The sequence below is a fragment of the Somniosus microcephalus genome, chromosome 9, assembly GCF_052327205.1.
Source record: "Somniosus microcephalus isolate GS21.2 chromosome 9, FLI_Smic_1.0, whole genome shotgun sequence".
NCBI lineage: Eukaryota > Metazoa > Chordata > Chondrichthyes > Squaliformes > Somniosidae > Somniosus > Somniosus microcephalus.
In genome coordinates, this window is record NC_140995.1 from 138,671,007 (window position 1) to 138,677,830 (window position 6,824).

General features: G+C 45.4%; 1 pseudogene; it reads left to right on the forward strand.

Moving 5' to 3' along the window:
* Positions 1 to 2,659: 2,659 nt before the first annotated feature.
* On the forward strand, positions 2,660 to 5,945 carry LOC147112719 (uncharacterized; annotated as a pseudogene).
* The last annotated feature ends 879 nt before the right edge of the window (positions 5,946 to 6,824 follow it).

The following is a 6,824-nucleotide window of genomic DNA, read 5'->3' on the forward strand; positions in this document are numbered from 1 at the left end:
GATAAGGATGGTAGGTCTCAAGTTGATGTCTATAAAATCCATAGGCAAAGCATTTGATTAGCTTGAGAAATATAGAGTAAAACAGAAAAGATTGTGTTGTCGATAACTGGAGGACATTTTCTAGGGCGAGTACATTTTTCAGGTGAGATGGGATTCATTTGAATACGTTAGCAATAAAAGACTAACTCAGAATTTAGAATGTGCCATTGGGAAGTATTTAAACTAGTTGGGAACAGGAAAATAAAGCTTAAGTGCATAGCTCAACCTGGACTGGGGAAGGCAGGAGAGCAAAAGTAATCATTTAATTAATTTCAATTACAGGGATCAAGGTAGTTTACATAGGATGAAACACATGAGGTATGCACACATTGCTTGAAATGATTATTGCTATTACTGCTAAAAATAACATGCTGGAATTTCAGATATATGCTACCATAGAGAATTTAGATCTAATTGGCATGTCTGAAACCTGGAGAAGCCTGAAGCAGTTGCAGAGCAGAACTCAATGTTAGTTGTGAGAATCATTTGGCAAGCTCTTGTACAGGACATCTTCTCTTAACTTACTAATGTGGCCACTGAACCAGCAGTTCTGTCCACAACTTCCCAGCACAATATGCCTTCACTTAGAATACCTTACATTTTCTATGCAACACGCAAGTATCACAAGTATGGCACCTGATGAAGTATCTGCACAAACCTTTGCAAGAACGTTCTCTGCAGCCAGATTTTTAATTAGCTAACATATTGTGCATGTAACTGTCCAGTGCTTTCCCTTGGCGATAAGATTGCGAATTATGCATTCTAAAACCTAATCTAGTAGTTTATCTAGGCACTACTCTTCAGTGGCATGAGTGCATGAGGTGGCTAGCTGCTATGTGCAATAGGAGATTGAGATAGCCCTTGTCTATTAGTAGCTGAGTCCTGAAATAGACTGTGTGCTTTCTGGTATCAGTACAGGCATCAGAGGAAGCTGACAGGAAGGTACAGATATGTTGACATCCTGAGAGACAGCAGCATCATATCATAGAAGCATACAGCACAGGAGACCATTCGGCCCATCATGCCTGTGCTGGCTATTTGAAAGAGCTATCCAATTAGTCCAACTCCCCTGCTCTTTCTCCATTGCCTTGCATTTTTTTTCCTGTTTAAGAATATATTCGATTCCCTTTTGAAAGTTATTATTGAATTTGCTTCCACCACCTTTTCTGGCAGTACATTCCAGATCACAACTCGCTGCGTAAAAATTTTTTTCCCCTCATCTCCCCTCTAGTTCTTTTGCCAATTATTTTACATCGGTGTCCTCTGGTAACCGGCTCTCCCGCCAGTGGAAACAGTTTCTCTTTATTTACATGCAAGTGACAGAAATACATCAATTTATTTCCCAACATTTGCACAAAATAATTATTGAGTACTAGGAAAGCCATGTGTTCCTGTGCAGAGGGGGACTGAAATTTTAAATGTACTAAATCAAGGGGCAATCAATTACACTCCCTCTGCCCCAATTTTTAAAAATGTTTGTAAAAAAAATTAATTTTCTTCATCTGTCCCAGATGCAGCCAGCCAGACTACAATGCTGTAGTTTCCCTGATAATGTCAGAAATTGTTAAAACTCTATTGAGTTACTAAAATCAGCCTGCACCCAGGAAATCATCCAAGGTCAGGAGTGTAGGCATGGGGCAAGAAGAAGTCCCGCCACACCGAACCCCATGCTGGCTAGGGAGTCGCAGGAAAATCATGCCTTTCCTACCAGCAGAACATATTAAAATTCAGCTGTACTTTGCACAAGATTTAAGCCACTGGTCGGACAACCAGCCCACATCCAAATATTCGATACACATTTATTCTCATCGCAGGGTTCAGGTGACGTTGTAAACTGCAGCAAAGTACAAGTATATTTTGTTCTTTCATTTGTTACCTCAGGACACAACTTTGCAAATGGCGACCTCACCAATCTCATCTCCTCTCTACCCAAATTACAACTTGTCCAAAAAAAACTCCACCACCACATTCTTGCCAGCAATCTTTGGCTACTATCTCCCACATACCAAATTCAGATTCTTTCCCCACTTTTACAAATCTCTCCATGTCTTTACTTCGCTGTACCCCGGCAACCAGCTCCAGGCCCATCTCCAGCACATGCCCTACAGGTCCAAAATATGGTTTCCTGTCCAATGCCATAACAAGAACACAATGCAACTGAAGTGCAACCAAATTTTATTTTCCTAAATGTCATCTGCATCTTGCTAGTGATTGCCAAGCCAGTCCCTCACCTTGATGAGAGTGTGAGATTGATACGCCTTACTACCTAATCTAATGCTACTTCTCTGTGCTCCCTCATTGGCTGAAGCATGCACCGAGGGGCGATTGAGATAGCCTTCACCCTCTGTGAGCAGAGACCTGAGATAGCCAATCAGCAGGCTGTACTACGTCGGCAGCTGTTTGGCAGCCTGGTTCCGCACACTCTTTCACACATCAACAGTCATCAGAGGCGGCTAGTGTAAGGTTGTGGCTATGTTGGTTTATTGAGAGACAGGAACATTACCCGTAGCCTGCTTTTGGGTACTGTCTCAGCAAATCTACTGATCTCCGTGACAGCAGATCTGATGGCAACGATAAGGTTAGAAGAGCATGCAAGAAGCAGCACCAGCTGTACCCAAAAATGAGGTGCCAACCTGGTGAAGCTACAACACAGGAAAACATGCAGGCTAAACAGCGGAAGCAGCATGCTATAGACAGAGCGAAGCAATACCACAACCAATGGATCAAATCAAAGCTCTGCAGTCCTGCCACATCCAGTAGTGAATGGTGGTGGATAATTAAACAACTAATGGGAGGAGGAGGTTCCAAGAACATCCCTATCTTCAATGATGGCAGAGTCCAGCACGTTAGTATAAAAGGCAAGGGGGAAGCATTTGCAACCATCTCCAGCCAGAAGTGCCGAGTGGATGTTCCATCTCGGCCTCCTCCTAAAGTTCCCACCATCACAGAAGCCAGTCTTCAGCCATTTTGATTTGCTCCATGTGATATCAAGAAATGGCTGAGCGCACTGGATACAGCAAAGGCAATGGGCCCGGACAACATCCCGGCTGTAGTGCTGAAGACTTGTGCTCCAGAATTAGCCACGCCTCTAGCCAAACAGTTCTAGCACAGCTACAACATTGGCATCTACCCGACAAAGTGGAAAATTGCCCAGGTCTGTCCTGTTCGCAAAAAGCAGGACAAACCTAATCCAGCCAATTACCGCCCCATCAGTCTATTCTCAATCATCAGCAAAGTGATGGAAGGTGTCGTCGATAGTGCTATCAAGCAGCACTTACTCACCAATAACCTGCTCACTGATGCCCAGTTTGTGTTCCACCAGGACCACTTGGCTCCAGACCTCATTATAGCCTTGGTCCAAACATGGACAAAAGAGCTGAATTCCAGTGGTGAGGTGAGAGTGACTGCCCTTGATATCAAGGCAGCATTTGACAGAGTGTGGCATCAAGGAGCCCTAGTAAAATTGAAGTCAATGGCAATCAGAGGGAAAACTCTCCACTGGCTAGAGGAAGATAGTTGTGGATGTTGGAGGCCAATCATCTCAGTCCCAGGACATCGCTGCAGGAGTTCCTCAGGGCAGTGTCCTAGCCCAACCATCTTCAGCTGCTTCATCAATGACCTTCCCTTATCATAAGGTCAGAAGTGGGGATGTTCGCTGATAATTGCACAGTGTTCAATTCCATTCGCAACTCCTCAGATAATGAAGCAGTCCGTGCCTGCATGCAGCAAGACCTGGACAACATTCAGGCTTGGGCTGATAAGTGGCAAGTAACAATCACACCACACAAGTGCCAGGCAATGACTATCTCCAACAAGAGAAAGTATAACCACATCTCCTTGACATTCAATGGCATTACCATCGTCGAATCCCCCACCATCAACATTCTGGGGGTAACCATTGACCAGAAACTTAACTGGACCAACCACATAAATACTGTGGCAACAAGAGGTCAGAGGCTGGGTATTCTGTGAGTGACTCACCTCCTGACTCCCCAAAGCCTTTCCACCGTCTACAAGATGCAAGTCAGGAGTGTGTTGGAATACTCTTCACTTGCCTGGATAAGTGCAGCTCCAACAACATTCAAAAAGCTCGACATCATCCAGGACAAAGCAGCCCACTTGATTGGCATCCCACCCAGCACCTTAAACATTCACTCTCTCCGGTGTAATGTGGCTGCAGTGTGTACCATCTACAAGATGCACTGCAGCAACTCACCAAGGCTTCTTCAACAGCACCTCCCAAACCTGCAACCTCTACCGCCTAGAAGGACAAGGGCAGCAGGCTCATGGGAACTCCATCACTTCCAAGTTCCCCTCCAAGTCACACACCATCCTGACTTGGAAATTTATTGCCATTCCTTCATCGTCGCGGAGTCAAAATCCTGGCACTCCCTACTTAACAGCACAGTGGGAGTACCTTCATCACAAGGACTGTAGCGGTTCCAGATGGCGGCTCACCCCAACTTCGAGGGCAATTAGGGGTGGGCAATAAATGCTGGCCTTGCAGCAATGCCCACATCCCATGAATGAATTTTAAAAAATGAAGGGTTTACCAACGGCTCTCTCCATGCAACCCTTAAGCCTGTCCAAGGAGGAGGAGCCAATGGAGCCCTAAACCACTGTGGCAACATTATGAGCACTCATAATAAATAGAAAGACTGGCCTAAGGGCCAAAGTATGCCATTGCAGATGTCCCTGAAGTTGCCACACACTTTATGCCCATGACTATGTCTAGTTTCTCTCCTATCTCGTTTCATGCTCTCTCTGAGCTCATCTTGTCCATGACATCCACCTTCTGTTCACTCGACATCATTCCAACTAAACTGCTGACCACCTACCTTTCCTTCCAGGCCCCTATGCTAGTTGACATTGTAAAGGTTTCCCTCTCTCTAGGTACTGTCCCCCTCCCTTTCAAAACTGCCATTATCACCTTCGTCAAAAAACCTCAACCCCTCTGTCGTTGCAAACTATCATCCCATCTCGAAACTTCCTTTACTCGCCAAAGGCCTTGAGCGTGTTGTCTCCAGCCAAATCCATGCCCATCTTTCCTGCAATTCCATGTTTGAATTTTTCCAGGTTTCTGCCCCTGCCACAGCACTGAAACGGCCCAAATCAAACTCACAAATGTCATCCTCTATAATTGAGATTGTGGTGCACTATCCCTCCTTGTCCTTCTCAACCTCTCTGCAAACTTTGATATGGTTGGCCACACCAACCTCCTCCAATGCCTCTACTCCATTGTCCAGCTGAGTGAGACTGCCCTGGCTTGGCTCAACTCTTACCTATCCAATTGTAGCCAGACCATGACCAGCAATGGCTTCTCTTCCTGCTCGCACGTGATTATCTCGTGTCTTCCAAAGATTTATTCTTGGCCCCCTCCTGTTCCTCATCTATACGCTGCTCCTCGGCGACATCATCTGAAGACATGGCATCGGGTTCCACATATACGCTGATGACACCAAGCTCTACCTCTCCACCACCTCTCTCGATCCCTCCAATGTCTCTATGTTGTCAGCCTGCATGTCTGATATCCAGTCTTGGATGAGCCACAAATTCCTCTGGTTAAACATTGGGAAGACCAAAGCCATCATCTTCAGCCCCGTCAGAAACTCTGTTCCCTCATCTCCAATTCTAACCCTCTCTCCAGCCACTGTCACAGGTTGAAGCCGACTGTTCCTAACCTCCGGGTCCTATTTGGCCCTGAGCGGAGCTTCCGACCTCACATCCTCTCCATCACACAGACTGCCTACTTCCTCCTTCATAATATCGTCCATCGCTGCCCCAGCCTCAGCCTATTTACTGCTGAAACCCTCATCCATGCCTTTGTCAATTGCAGAGTTGACTATTCCAATGCTCGCCTGGCCGACCGTACATCCTCCACCTTCCATAAACCTCAGCTCATCTGAGCCTCTGCTGTTTGTATCCTGTCCTACTTACTCATCACCCCTGTGCTTGCTGACCTACATTAGCTCCAAGTCCCCCAACAGCTCCAATTTAAAAATGATCATCTTTGTGTTCAAATTCCTTTATTGCCTTACCCCTTCTATCTCTGTAACCTCCTCTAGCCCTTTGATTTCCAAGAACTCGGTGTTCCTCCAACTCTGGTCTCTTACAGATTCCCTTTTTCTTCGTCCTACCGTTGACATTCGTGTCTTCAGCCGTCTAGACCCTAGGACCTAAGCTCTGGAATTCTCTCCCTAAACCTCTTTGCCTCTCCACCTTTCTTTCCTCCTTAAAACCTACCTTGGACCAAGCTTATAGTCACCCCTCCTAATAACTCCTTCATTGGCTTGGTGACAATTTTTGTCCAATTACACATCTGTGAATATCTTGGGAATATTTCCTATGTTAAAGGCACTATATAAGTGCAGGTATTGTTGCTTGTGGCTATCATAGCCTGCAATGTTTTAACTTCATGCATCAACATTGTACAGATTCTGGTTCTGGACTTCTCCACATTAGCCTCAATGTAATGCCCTTGCCAACATTCCTCCCTAATTAATACTACGTAATAACAGGTAGATTGGTTATTCATCTTGTTGCTGCTTGTGGAGAGTTGCTGGTGCAGAATGACTGCAATATTTACTTGCAGAACAGTCACTGCACTTCAAAAAAATAACTGATTGTGTAAAACACATTGAGATGTTTTGAATTGAAAGGCACGACAGAAATGCAAGCATTAACATAAGAAATAGGAGCAGGAGTAGGCCATTTGGCCCTTCGAGCCTGCTCCGCCATTCAATAAGATCATAGCTGTTCTTCTACCTCATCTCCACTTTCCTGCA